Source organism: Felis catus, chromosome X (genome assembly GCF_018350175.1).
Source record: "Felis catus isolate Fca126 chromosome X, F.catus_Fca126_mat1.0, whole genome shotgun sequence".
Lineage (NCBI taxonomy): Eukaryota > Metazoa > Chordata > Mammalia > Carnivora > Felidae > Felis > Felis catus.
In genome coordinates this window covers 43535020-43550580 of record NC_058386.1, presented here as the reverse complement: position 1 = coordinate 43550580, position 15561 = coordinate 43535020, and the positions used below count along the sequence as shown (strand labels likewise).

At 37.6% G+C, this 15561-nt stretch overlaps 1 protein-coding gene across 4 annotated transcripts in view; it reads right to left on the bottom strand.

The window, feature by feature from the left end:
* The window catches only part of CCNB3 (cyclin B3), a 79968-nt gene that overhangs the window by 63995 nt on the left and 412 nt on the right, over window positions 1–15561 (bottom strand). The window contains exon 1 of one of the 4 annotated variants that reach the window (XM_045050915.1): window positions 2456–2625. The exons of 1 other annotated variant lie outside the window; for it this stretch is intronic. The gene's annotated coding sequence lies outside the window, so the exon portion shown is untranslated. Of the gene's footprint in view, window positions 1–2455; window positions 2626–15561 lie in introns of those variants that run through there. 2 more of the 4 variants (XM_045050914.1, XM_019823821.3) reach the window with 2 other exon arrangements.

The following is a 15561-nucleotide window of genomic DNA, read 5'->3' as shown; positions in this document are numbered from 1 at the left end:
TCTTGTAGGGGGGATAAAGGGGTGGAAGAAGCCTTCATAGAGGAAGTTATATATGATCTAGACTTAAGTGACAAAGGGGATCCCAAGCAGACTGGGGAGCTTTTGCAGGCAAAGAAAGCCTGAGCGCAGGCAGAGGCTTGCACATGGCAAGCACAGCAGGTGCAGGGACTTCCCAGTTGTCTGGAGCATGGATACAAAGAGTGTATTGGGGAAGAGTCAGAAAGGGGCGGAATGCTAGGCTAGGGCCAGGCTGCTAAGAAAGGTTAGCAGAAAAGACTGCAGCTTGAGAGGAAGGTTTAAGAAAGGAGAAAGGCTGATTTGGGTTTTGCTTTGGATGGAGAAGTATTAAACATTTTGTCAGGAAAAATCAGTACAAGTATGTGCCTCCGCATTTATTACTTCAGTTGGTCTCACAACAAAGCAGTAAGGGTACGCAGTACAGATACAATTCGTTCCACTGTAGAGCCCCAGATGTGTTAAGTAACTTACTACCCAGGACAAAACTATTAAGCAGCATAGATCACCCAGCTCTTTCTAGGGCTCTTTTTAAAATACCATGAAGTCTCTCCAATCATACTCAAAAGCACTCTAAAACAGTCCATGGTCCAAAGCAAAAGGCTTTAATGTGGAAGTGTAAGGAGACAAAATGAGCCTAAAGATCTTTTAAAGAAGCCACTGGGTTTTTAAACCAGCCAACTTAGCATCTTTGAGCCTTAATTTTCTCACTTGCAACAGAGCAATACCACCATTTATTTGTAGAAGCATCATATGGCTCAAAAGGAAATTTGTATGTGCAAAGCCTAACATATGGTAGGCCCTCAAAGTAAGTGGTGCATCTTATTTTCCTTTTCATCCCCCAAAATCCAAACCTATTTTCTATCTCATCTCTCAAAACTCAGCCAAGCAGGAATAAAGTTAAATTGGGTGCACCCACCCTTAACCACACTGTCTGAAAAACCACTTACCTCCCTATTATTATTATTAACACCTCATACAATTTTTTTAATGGCTGACCAAAGATTCATGTTCTGAAACTTTTATCTTTCAAGGGGGAAAGAAAAAAATAGCCTGGAGTCAACAGGATAGAAAGCTTTCAGTTGATTACATCACAGAGTAACTAAGCCTGAGAGAATAAGTTTATTCAGATGATAATCACACACCACCTTCATTTTCCTGAACACTAATCACTTTCTTTAGGGGACACACACACTGACTTAAGTATTCTCTGCCATTAGGAGGGGGTAGGGGCTTGGCACCACCAAAAACAGCTTTCATTAAAGGACATTCTGCAGAACATTCTCGACTTCTACCACCTACAGAATGGAGCCTTGCTTGGACAAGAAAATCAGAATCCTTTCCACTTTCCAGACTTTCCATATTCTCTACATACACACTGGTAAGTGTTGGAGACCCCCTGAGCATCCCAGGGCTGATGATAAAACCCAAACAGGGGCAAATTGGCTCATTTAGAAGCCCAGGTGCTTAGACTCCAAAACTGTAGATCAAGACAGTCTATAGGAAACAACAGCAACTTCATTTTATATATAAATGCAGGTTATAGACAGCAAGACACTGGGGAGACAATGCAGCATGGTGTGCATGAAAGCAGTACCAGGCTGTGAAGGATGCCTAGGGTAGAACTCTGACCTTGCCCATAGCTGGCTGGATGACACTAGGCAAGTCTCTTTTCTTTAGGCCTTGTCTCCCCACCTTAAAAAATGAGGCAATGGGACCAGAACCTCCTAGCTATTCACCATGGTTTGAACAGACCAGCAACATTAGCATCACCTGCAAGCTTATTAGCAATTTAAAATCCCAGGTCCCAAACTAGACCTACCAAATCTGAAAGTGCAAGTTAGCAATATCCCTAGGTGAGTTGTATGCACTTCAAAGTTTAAGAAGCACTGTTCTGGGTCCTTTGACTTCTGACATTCTAGGATCCTAAGTGGACCAAAGCAGAGAGCAGTGGGAAAGCCAGCTGCAGCGGTTGGAGTAGGGGATAGAAGACAGCCAGTGGAGATCAAAGGAAGAACAAGGGAGAGAGCACACATTTCCATCCTCCTTCATATCCTACCACCTGTAGTTCAAAAGACATCCTGCAAGTAGCATTCTCTGACTTAAATAAGGGTCAGTGAAACTAATCTTCCACACTTCCACTTGTGAAAAGACGTTCTGTAAATGTACTCTGATTCAGGCATGTGTACTGGTCACTCTATCTAAAAGCTAGGACCTAGTCTCACTCGTTTTGCCATCTCATCCTCTAAAACACACTCCTGCCCAACTTCGCTCAGACTGCTGACATCAGAACAAAACAAAGGTTTCAAGGCAAGGATGCCGCGCTTGCGGGCGAGAGAAGACAGCGTGTTAACCAGGAACAGGAGTGGTGCTGAGGCATCAACCCGCGTGCGACTGGGCCGGACATTCGAGCGGACAGTACAAGCCCAAAGACGCCTACCTCACATCGAGACTGAGGGCAGAACAGGAAAGATCATGGACGCACTCCTAGACCAGGAGAGGCCCGGGAAATGAACGGAGCTCCGTGTTGTAGCGACCCGTGTCCTTCTCAACCTGGACTGTGCGGGCTGCAATCTGCCCAGTAGCGAATTTTGAAAATTACAGCCCCAGAAGGAAGCGCAGTGGTGATTGGCCAGAAGGAGCCAATCAGCGTGCACAGTTGGGACGCGTGCTCCCCCCAGCCAGGAGAGGCGGGGCTGGGTATTTTTAAATTGAACTCTGCAGCTAACAGACTTCGCATTGGGGCGTGGTTTCAAATACAATTGGTTGAACTAGGCAGGCCTGACCAGCGGAGTACTGGGCTCTTTAAAGAAACGTTTTCTTTAAATAATCCTGCTTCTAGGATGGGAGGGAGTGGCTGCATAGTGCAGATTCAAACTAACTAAAAAATTAATACTAATAACCCTTTGTAGAGTCAAATGTTAACTCCTGCTGGCTTCACAAATGGCCTTGTGAGGGAAGGGCAGTAATTTATTGCCCCTATTTTATGAATAAGCACCCAAAGTGCAGAGAGCTAATAGTAGTTAGCATTAATTTACCAATAGCTCTGTGCTAACTGCTACAAATTTTTGTTTTAAATCCTGTCCAAAAAGAGAGGTACCTTTATTATTGCCATTTTACAGATAACAAAATTGTAACTTGCTAACTGCTCAATGTCACAAACCTACATTGTGGCAAAGCAGGTATTACAACTCAGATATTCTTATTCATTTTACTCATTCATTCATTCATTCATTCAAGTTACTGAGCACCTGCTTTGTTCCAGGAGCTAGAAAAACTATAGATGAGTAATTGACAAAAGACTTGAAAAATTGATAGCCCTGCCCTATCCTCTAAGGATGCAAAGAGTAAATGGAGATACCAAAGATAAAATCCAGGACTTCCTGCATATACAGCAGATACCACTAAACTACATCCCTGCCTTTATTATCAGCCCATTCTCCTTTTAGTATCTCACAGCTTCTACATTAAAGGTGGAGTATTCATATGATCCCAGACCTTCTTCTCTTTTTAATCTCCCTAGTTTATTTCATCCAGATCCACGACTTTAAACATCATCTAAAAGCTGACCCTGAACTCCAGATTCATAAATCCAACTGACTACTCCACATCTGTACTTGGATGTCTGATAGATACCTCAAATTCAACATGTTCACAACACTTACCAAACCTGACCCTTCTTCCGATATCTCCCATTCCAAAAAATGGTACCACGTCAAAACTGTTAATCAAGTCAGAAACCTGGGTATCATCCTTGATTCAAACTCTCTTCCATAACCTTACCTTCCTGCATCCAATCCTTCAGCAAGTCCTGTACCTTAAAACTGTACCTTACATCCATCCACTTCTTTTTATCTCCACTGCCACCACGGTCTCTCATTTGGACCACTGCCATGAGCCTCCAAGCTGCTCTCCCTCTTTACAATATTGATCTCCTTTAATGTGAATTAGAGATTACAAGACCACTCGTTTTTAAAAAGAAAAATTATATCCCTTTTCTCTCATGCCTTAGTGGTTTCCCACAGAACACAAAATCCAAACTCCTTACTCTGGTCTACAAGGTCCTGCCTATACCATTAACCCCATCTCATACCACTCTTTCTTGTTCTCTACGTGATAGCCATATATGTCTTTCAAAATTTTCCATATAATAAAATCCCTCTCCTCAGAGTCTTTGCACATGATGTTCCCACTGCCTAGAACATTCTTCCCTCCATTCTTTAAATTGTTTTTTTCTGATGCTTCAGGTCTCAACTTAAATGCCCCCTCTTCAGAGAGGCCTCCCCTGACCATGTTATCTAAAATAGGATTCTTCTCCCACTCCTTTATACTATCCCAGCCCCTTACATTTATTTTAGACTAAGTACTGCTATTTGTAATTTTTTAACCTATCTCCTCACTCAAGAATGCAAGGTCCTTATTTAAAGACTATTACACTAAGTGAAATAAGTCTTACAGAGAAAGACAAATACCATATGATTTCACTTATATGTGGAATCTAAAAACCAGAAATGAACAAATAAAAAAACAAACAGATTCATAAATAGAATCAACTGATAGTTGTGGGGGGTTGAGGGGAATGGGAAAATAAATGAAGGGATTAAGAAGTAAAAGCTTCCAGTTATAAAATAAATAAGTCATGAGGATGAAAAGTACAGCATAGGGAATATAGTCAATAATATTTTAATAACTTTGTATGGTGGCAGATGGTAACTACACTTATTGTGATAAGCACTTTGTGATATATATAACTGCCAAATAACTATGTCATGCACCTGAAACTAATATATGTCAACTATACTTTAATTGCAATTTTAAAAATTCCAAAAAATCAAAAATTAAAATGTATAATAAACAAAGCAAAATGAATGCAAGGCCCATAACTATAAGGATCATATCCACTGTGCTCTATCTCCAGTCATTAGCATTGATAATAGTTCATATCTATCAATTGCTTACTATAAGATTGATGCTGTTCTGAGACTCACAATAATACAATGAGGTGTTAATATCCCCATTTTGCAGAAGAGAAACTTGGAGTACAGAGAAGTTTAGTAACTTTCCCGAGATCACACAGCTAGTAAGTTACTGGACTGGGGTTTAAATTCAAGCAATATGATTCCAGAGGCAAACACATAATCATTACCCTATACCTGCCTCCTTGACAAATGATTTAAAAATATTTGTTAACTAAGCAAATTAGTATCTTCTTTTAAGGGTAATCATTGTGAACAAGTGGCTCACTGGGATGCACTAAGAAAGAAATACAGTATTAGCCCAAGTCACTGTAAGTCTTATTTTCTTTAATTTTTATTATTGAAGTATAGGTGGCATACAATGTGATATTAACTTCAGGTGTACAATATAGTGATTCAACAATTGCATACATCACACAATGATCACCATAATAACTGTACTTACCGTCTGTCAATACACAACACGGTTATATTATTGACTATATTCCCTGTACTGTACTTTTGATTTCCCTGACTTTTTTATTTTAAAACTGGAATTTTGTACTTCTTAATCCCCTTCGACTATTTCACCCAGCCCATCCCTCCAGCAGCCACCAATTTGTTCTCTTTATGAGTCTATTTCTGTTTTTTCATTTGTTCATTTGTATTGTTTTTAAGATTCCACATATAAATGAAATGATATGGTATTTGTCTTTGACTTATTTCACTTAGCATTGTACCCTCTAGGTCCATTCATGTTGTCATAAACGGCAAGACCTCATTCTTTTTTATGGCTAACTAATATTCTGTTTTGTGTGTGCGTGTGTATACAAGATCTTCTTTATTTATCTACAGATGGACACTTAGGTTGCTTCCATATCTTGGCTATTGTAAATAATGCTGCAATAAACATAGGGGTATAAATCAGTGTATTCATATACTTTGGGTAAATACTCAGTAGTGGAATTATTGGATAATATGATATTTTTAAGTTTTTGATGAACCTCAGTGGCTGTACCAATTTACATTCCCACAAATGGCACATGAGGGTTCCCCTTTCTCCACATTCTTACCAACACTTGTCATTTTTTTGACACTAGCCATTCTGACTGGTTGTGAAGTAAGATCTCAGTGTGGCTTTGATTTTCTTTTCCCTGATGATCAGTGATGTTGAGCATATCTTGTCTGATTTCTATAGCTAAGACTTCAAGTACTATGTTAAATAAAAAATTGTAAGTCCTTCTTTAGTTAAGAGAGGAAAATTTCCATCCACTAATAGCAATATAAAAATTACAAAAGAAGCCATTTCATTTTTCCTATTTCTTCCCAGCTTTTCACAAAAACAAAAAGTTATTGACCAAAATTATGACATTTCCAAACTTTTTAAATTTGTTTTTCTCTCACCCTTCACACCTCCAGTTGACTTAACCTTTCCTTTATATTGAACTCAGAGAGAACACAGACAAAAGAGGAGATAGCCCTTTGAGTCTACCATTTTCCAATATTTTCCTACTCTTAGGCATATAACATTCTCATAAACTCTCCTTTCTCCTCCACCTGTATTAATACATCCCTGTGTTAAAACTTGATAGAAAAGATCTGTTATTGCCTACTTTACTTTTACATGAAAATACATTCCAAATGGATCCAAGATTTAATTGTGAAAATGAAACCATGGAAATACTAGACAAAATATAAAAGGATATTTTTATAATCTTGTTTTCTAAACAGGACAAAAATTTAAAGATAGCAAAAGACTCCAAAAATTTTAATAGGTAAAAACTGAAAATTTATTTGGCAAAACAAACAAAAAACAAAAACAAGCTTAAAAACCTAAAAACAAACTAGCAAAAAAACATTGGCAATACAAATGATAAAAGAATAATTTCCAAAATATACAAACAGAATTTCATGATCAACAAGAAAAAGATGAGCCATGCAGCAAAAAAGCTGTCAAGAAAATGAACAATTAGGAAGAAATACAAATGATCAACATAAAAATATGCTTAATTTTACTAAAAATAAATACAAACTAAAACAGCAATGCATTGTTTTTGTTTAGGACATTGGCAAAGGTTTAGTAGCTTAACAATAACTTCTGTTGATAAAGGGATGGGTAAACAGACACTTTAATTCACTGTCAGCAGGAGTAAAAATTGCTATAAACTTTGGGAGAGTTATTTGAAAATACCAATCAAATTTTATTTTATTTTATTTTATTTTTTTATTTTATATATGAAATTTATTGTCAAACTGGTTTCCATACAACACCCAGTGCTCATCCCAAAAGGTGCCCTCTTCAATACCCATCACCCACCCTCTCCTCCCTCCCACCCCCCATCAACCCTCAGTTTGTTCTCAGTTTTTAACAGTCTCTTATGCTTTGGCTCTCTCCCACTCTAACCTCTTTTTTTTTTTTTCCTTCCCCTCCCCCATGGGTTCCTGTTAACTTTCTCAGGATCCACATAACAGTGAAACCATATGGTGTTTTTCTTTCTCTGTATGGCTGATTTCACTTAGCATCACACTCTCCAGTTCCATCCACGTTGCTCCAAAAGGCCATATTTCATTTTTTCTCATTGCCACGTAGTATTCCATTGTGTATATAAAACACAATTTCTTTATCCATTCACCAGTTGATGGACATTTAGGCTCTTTCCATAATTTGGCTATTGTTGAGAGTGCTGCTATGAACATTGGGGTACAAGTGGCCCTATGCATCAGTACTCCTGTATCCCTTGGATAAATTCCTAGCAGTGCTATTGCTGGGTCATAGGGTAGGTCTATTTTTAATTTTCTGAGGAACCTCCACACTGCTTTCCAGAGCGGCTGCACCAATTTGCATTCCCACCAACAGTGCAAGAGGGTTCCCGTGTCTCCACATCCTCTCCAGCATCTATAGTCTCCTGATTTGTTCATTTTGGCCACTCTGACTGGCGTGAGGTGATACCTGAGTGTGGTTTTGATTTGTATTTCCCTGATAAGGAGCGACGCTGAACATCTTTTCATGTGCCTGTTGGCCATCCGGATGTCTTCTTTAGAGAAGTGTCTATTCGTGTTTTCTGCCCATTTCTTCACTGGGTTATTTGTTTTTTGGGTGTGGAGTTTGGTGAGCTCTTTATAGATTTTGGATACTAGCCCTTTGTCCGATATGTCATTTGCAAATATCTTTTCCCATTCCGTTGGTTGCCTTTTAGTTTTGTTGGTTGTTTCCTTTGCTGTGCAGAAGCTTTTTATCTTCATAAGGTCCCAGTAATTCACTTTTGCTTTTAATTCCCTTGCCTTTGGGGATGTGTCGAGTAAGAGATTGCTACGGCTGAGGTCAGAGAGGTCTTTTCCTGCTTTCTCCTCTAGGGTTTTGATGGTTTCCTGTCTCACATTCAGGTCCTTTATCCATTTTGAGTTTATTTTTGTGAATGGTGTGAGAAAGTGGTCTAGTTTCAACCTTCTGCATGTTGCTGTCCAGTTCTCCCAGCACCATTTGTTAAAGAGACTGTCTTTTTTCCATTGGGTGTTCTTTCCTGCTTTGTCAAAGATGAGTTGGCCATACGTTTGTGGGTCTAGTTCTGGGGTTTCTATTCTATTCCATTGGTCTATGTGTCTGTTTTTGTGCCAACCAATCAAATTTTAAACGTTTGAATCCTTTTACCCAGAGATTGTACTTCTAGTATGCTTGCCTACAAAAATACTTATTCCAAGTAATAAGGCTCAAATTTTTCCCAAATTTGAGAGAGACATAAACCTACATATTCAAGAAGCTAAGCAAACTCCAAATAGGATAAACCCAGGGAAATTCAAACAAAGACACATCATAATCAAACTCCTGAAAACTAAAAGACAAAAGAACCTTGAAATGAGCAAGAGAGAAATGACACCTTTCTAATTGGGCAAAATGTTTTTGAATGACATTGGATTTCTCAACAGAAACCATGGTGGCCAGAAAGATGTGACACAATATTTTCCAAGCACTAAAAGAAAAAAATATGTAAACTCAGAATTATTTTTTTTAATGTTTATTTATTTTTGAGAGAGAGAGAGAGAGACAGAGCACGAGCGGGGCAAGGGCAGAGAGAGAGAGGAAGACAGAGAATCCAAAGCAGGCCTCAGGCTCCAGGCTCCAGGCTCCGAGCTGTCAGCACAGAGCCCAATGCAGGGCTCAAACTCACAAACCGCAAGATCATGACCTGAGCTGAAGTTGGACACACAACTGACTGAACCACCTAGGTGCCCCAACTCAGAATTCTATATCCAAGGAAAATATCTTTCAGGAGTGAGGGGGAAATCAAGTCATTCTCAAATGCTCACCTTAAAAGAACAGAAAATTCACAAAGTAGAAAAAATAGTAATAAAAGGAATCTTGTAACATTAAGGAGAAAGAATAGTGAAAAGGGCAAAAATATAGGTGGACATAACATACTCTCCTGATGCTCTCTGTTCTCAATGTATGTGAAGGAAATGTTTAAAAAAAACAATATAGAGGATGGTAAAAGAATGCACAGTTTCTACACCTCCTTCAAATTGGTAAAATGTCAACTGTGATAATTTTACATATATAATGTAATACCTCAAACATGCATTAAAAACACTATAGATACATCAAAACTGAGTTCAAAAGAATGTTCAAGTAACTGGGTGGCAGGTAAAAGTAAATACATAAATGAGAAAGAGAAGTAATAATCAGAAAACAAAAAATAAATTGATGGATTTAAACCCAAACAGATCAATTATTACATTAAATGTAAATTGTTTAAGTAGAGGAATTAAAAAACAGAGATTCACAGTGGATTAAAAAAAAAACATGATCCGGGGCGCCTGGGTGGCGCAGTCGGTTGAGCGTCCGACTTCAGCCAGGTCATGATCTCGCGGTCCGTGAGTTCGAGCCCCGCGTCGGGCTCTGGGCTGATGGCTCAGAGCCTGGAGTCTGTTTCCGATTCTGTGTCTCCCTCTCTCTCTGCCCCTCCCCCGTTCATGCTCTGTCTCTCTCTGTCCCAAAAAATAAATAAATAAACGTTGAAAAAAAAAAAAACATGATCCTATTCAGGTCCTAGGGCCATTTTTTAATTGAATTATTTGGGTTTTTTTTATATTGAGTTATTTGAGTTCTTTATATATTTTGGAAATTAACCCCTTATCAATCATATCATTTGCAAATATCTTCTCCAATTCAACACGTTGCCTTTTCATTTTGTTGATCGTTTCACTGTACAGAAGTTTTTATTTTGGTGTGGTTCCATTTGTTTATTTTTGCTTTAGTTGCCCTTGCCTAAGGAACAGATCCAAAAAAATATTGATCACACTGATGTCCCAGAGTTCACTGCCTATTTCTTCTAGGAGTTTTATGTCTTTAAGTCTTTAATCCATTTTAAGTTTATTTTTGTATATGGTGTAAGAAAGTGCTCCTGTTTCATTCTTTTGCATGTATGTAGCTGTTCAGTTTTCCCAAGACCATCTATTGAAGAGACTGTCTTTTCTTCCCCACTGTATATTCTTGCCTCCTTTGTCATAGATTAATTGACCACATAAGTATGGGTTTATTTTTTAATTTTCTACTTTGTTCCATTGATCTATTTTTGTGTCAGTACCATATTGTTTTGATGACTATAGCTTTGTAGTATAGTTTAAAATCAGGGAGCATGATACCTCCAGCTTTATTCTTTCTCAAGACTGCTTTGGCAATTTGGGGTCTTTTGTGGTTCCAAACAAATGGTCAACAGACACACAAAAAGATGCTCAACATCACTAATCATTAGGGAAATGCAAATCAAAACCACAATGAGATAACACCTCACACATGTCAGAATGGCTAGTATCAAAAAGACAAGAAATAACAAGTGTTGGCAAGGAAGTGGAGAAAAGGGAACCCTCATATGCCATCAATCACTGTGGAAAATAGTATGGAAGTTCCTCAGAAAATTAAAAAGGGGGGTCACCTGGGTGCCTCAGTCAGTTGAGCATCTGACTCTTGATTTTGGCCTCACATCATGATCTCATGGTTATAATATCAAGCCCCATGTGGGGCTCCATGCTGAGTGTGGAGCCTGCTTGAGATTCTCTCTCTCTCTCTCTCTCTCTCTCTCTCTCTCTCTCTCTGTCCCTCTCTCCCCCTTGCTCACTCTCTCTCAAATAAAATTAAACATAGGAATACCATACGACCCATAAGTCCACTTCTGGTTATTTATCCAAAGAAAACAAAAACACTAATTCGAAAAGACATATACACCACTATGTTCATTCACTGCAGCATTATTTACAATAGCCAAGATATGGGAGCAACCAAAGTGTCCATCAACAAATGAATGGATAAAGAAAATGTGGTATATACATTTTTACAGTGTGAATACAGTGAAATATTACTCAGCCATAAAAAAGAATAAAATCTTGCCATTCATGACAAGAATGGATCTAAAGGGTATTATGCTAAGTGAAATAAGTCAGAGAAAGACAAATATCACATGATTTCACATATACATGGAATCTCAAAAATAAAACAAATCAACAAACAAAGCAAAACAGAAGCAGATTCATAGATACAGAAAACAATCTGGTAGTTTCCAGAGGTGGGGAGAGGGATGGTTGAAATAGAGGAAAAAATTAAAAGGTACAAACTTTCAGTTATAAAATAAGACATGGAGATGCAATGTACAGCATAGGGAATATAATTAACAATATTGTAACAACTTTGTACATTGACAGATGGTAGCTAGATTTATCATGGTGATCACCTTGAAATCTATATAAATGTTAAAGCACTATGTTTTACACCTTAAACCAATATAATATTTTATGTTAACTACATTTCAATTAAAAAACTGATCCAATGATACACTGTCAACAAGAAATGCACTTCAAATATAATGATATAAGTAGGTTGATAATTTAAAAATGGAAAAAGATATACATAAATTTTTAAAAAGAAAAAGGCAAGAGTAGCTATATTCATATCAGATAAAATAAACTTCAGAACAAAGTAAATCAGTAGGGACAGAGTGGAATATTACATAATGATAAAAGGATCAATCCACAAAGAAGATACAGCAACCCTAAATGTGTGTGCACCAACCAACAGAACTACAAAATACATGAAGCAAAATGTGATAGAACTGAAAGAAGTAGAAAAATCCACATTTATAGTGGGAGACTTCAACACCTCATCTCAATAATTGATAAAGAACTATATTAAAAAATCAGCAGGGATATAGAAGTACTTAACAACACCATCAACAAACATATCCAGTCGACATTTATAGAGTACCTCTCACCCAATATCAGCAGAATACACATTCCTTTCAAGCTCTCATGGAACATAAGCCAAATGACCATCCCCTCAATCATAAAACAAACCTCAGCAACTATAAAAGAATTGAAATCACAACTGTGTTCTCTAACCACAATGGAATCAATAACAAAAATAACAGGAAAATTCCTAAACACTTGGAAACTAAGCAATACACCACACCAATCAAAGAGGAAGTCTTAAGGCAAATCAATAAATACACTGAATTTAATGCAAACGAAAATTCAATGTATCAAGATTTGTGGGATACAGCTAAAGGAGTGCTGAAAGGGAAATTTATAGCACTGCTTATATTAGAGGAAAAATCTAAAAGTCAATAATTTAAGCTCCACCTCAAGACTAAAAAAAGAAGAGCAAAATAAAACCAAAGCAAGTATAAAGTATGAAATAATAAAGATAAAAGCAGAAATTGGTGAGATTTAAAACAGAAAAACCAATAGTGAAAATCAATGAAACAAAAAGTGGGTTCTTTGAAAATATCAATAAAATTAACAAATTTCTAGTAAGACTGACCAGAAAAAATACACAAATTAGCAATATCAGAAATAAAACAGAGGATATCACTACAGACCCTACTGACATCCAAAGGATACTAAGAGTATACTATAAGCTCTATACACATAAATTTGACAAATTAATTGAATCACAAACTACCACAATGCACACAATATGAAATACATCATTTGAATAGCTCCATAGCTTTAAAAAAATTTAATTTATGATTTTAAAATTCTCAAAAAAAGAAGTCTCTAGGCGCATATTATTTCACTGGGGAATGAAACTAAATGTTTAAAGAAAAGTTCACACTAATTCTACACCATCTCTTCCAGAAAATAGAAGAAGAGGGAACACTTCCCAACTCATATGAAAACACTTCTACCTTGATACCAAAACCATAAAAAGAAAGTACAGAAAAAGAAAGCCATATACTAATCTTCCCTCATAAAAGAGATGCAAAATCTTTGGTAAGATATTAGCAAACAGAATTTAGCAATATATAAAAAGTATTATTTACCATGACCAAGTGGGGTTTGTTCCAAGGATGCAAGGCTGGTTCAAAAAATCAATCCATGTAATCTACCATATTAACAGGCTAAGGAATCCATAAAAAAAATAAGAAAGCTATTAGAGCTAATAAATGAGCTCAACGCTGTAACATACAAAATCAATATACAAAACTCAATTGTATTTCTATACACTTGCAAGGAACAATCTGAAAATAAAATTAAGAAAACAATTCCACTTATAATGGCATCAAAAGGAATAAAATACTTAAAAATAAATTTAACAAAAGAAGTACAAGACTTGTACACTGAAAACCACAAAACATAATTAAGAAAAACTAAAGACTTAACTATATGTAAATACATCCCATGTTCATCGATTGAAATACTTAAAATTGTTAAGATGGCATGCCCCTCAAATTGATCTACAGAATCAACGAAATCCCTATCAACATCTGTGTAGAAAAGAGTTAACATAGCTGACCAGAGAGTGTTATCATCCAAAAATCCTGCTGGCAAGGTTGGCCCTTGGCTAGGATCTGGAAACTTGGATTTGGGAAGGGTTCCCACCACCCTAATGGATAAAAGTCACTGTACTTTAACTGTGCAAACAATATGGCTTACGGTGATCACCAGATTTCCTCCTGGGACTTTAGAGTTCCAGTAGGTACTAGCTAGAGGGTGCCTGCACCACCAACCTCCAGAAAAAATCCTTGGCACTGAGTGTCGAAAGAGAGTCACTCGTAAACATTTCACACATGCTGTCACAATTCCATACTGGGGAAATTTATGCTAAGTGAAAGAAGTCAGTCACAAAAGACCCACCTACTACATGATTCCATTTATATGCAATGTCCAAAACAGGCAAATCTATGCAGAAAGTAAATTAGTGATTGCCTAAGCCTGGGTAAGTATAGATTTAGTGGAGGAGCACCTGGGTGGCTCAGTTGGTTAAGCCTCTGACCTTGGCTAAGGGCATGATCTCCCTGTTTGTGAGTTCAAGCCCTGCATCGGGCATTGTGCTGACAGCTCAGAGCCTGGAGCCTGCTTTGAATTCTGTGATTCTCTCTGTCCCTCCTCTGCTCACTTCCCTCTGTCTCTGTCCCTCCTCTGCTCATGCTCTGTCGATCTCAAAAATAAGTAAACATTAAAGAAAAAAAATTTTAAAGCATATGGTTAGGGGAGATGGGGTATGACTTTTTTTTGGTGATGAAAAAGTTCTCAAATTGATTATGGTGATGGTTCCACAACTCTGAATATACTAAGAATCATTGAGTTGTACACTTTAAATGGGTGAATTATGTGGTATGTGAGTTAGATTTCAATAAAGCTGTTTTAAAAATAACTAGCTAATAAAATATATTGATTCTTTCAAAAAAAAAATTCTGTTTAAGAGTAGCAAGGAAAGACTCAGTAGAACCAGTTAGGAACTTACTGCAACAAGCCAGGCAATTTGGACAAAGGTGGCTCAACATTCTTGGCCATGGCAATTCTTGAACAACTGTTACCACTAATTTTCGTTATTTTTTAATTGATATATAATTGGTAGATAACATATTAGCTTCAGGTGTACATACTGATTTTTCAGTTATGTAAATATCCTTAAGCATATCCTTAAGCATATACGAATCTAGTGCTATCCCTTGCAGGGTAAATGAAAATCAGTAAAACACAGTCATTCTCCTCAAGCATTACCCCGTCTGGAAAGATAAAGCTCATGATGAAATACAATAGTCCCTGATTTCCTGGAACCTATAAACAACTTTTTTGAAGGAGACGCATCAATAAATATACACAAAAAGTGAGGTTTTTAGGATGGAGAGTGATTCTATGAGGGCAGGATCACCAATTTCACCTTTAATTTGAGGAATGCCTTGGCAAAACGGGTTTCTCTAAGGGATGATCTCACACTGTGTGGAAACATGTTTTCCAAGTTGCTGCGACCTCCTAGTGGCCACATGAACTCATTACCCCCATTTTACCCTCTTGATTTTAGAGTAACAGGCACGGTCTCAGCCTGACACCCCCACGGGGCAAGTACAAAACAAAGCGGAAGGAAGACTAGGCCAGTCTTCACCCCATTTTAACATTCTTCAAATCAACGAGAACCTTAAGAGAGTCTGGTGGTGGGGGACGGTAGGGGGTGCCCACCAATGCCTCGAGGGAACCCGAAAAGATTTATGCTTCCATATCCCCTTCCTCTCCTCCAAGGGTCTTTGTTTAAAACGTTCATTCACTGACAAAGATACTATGGGGGGGGGGGGCCTAGTAAAAACGTTGTTGCCAGTTAATG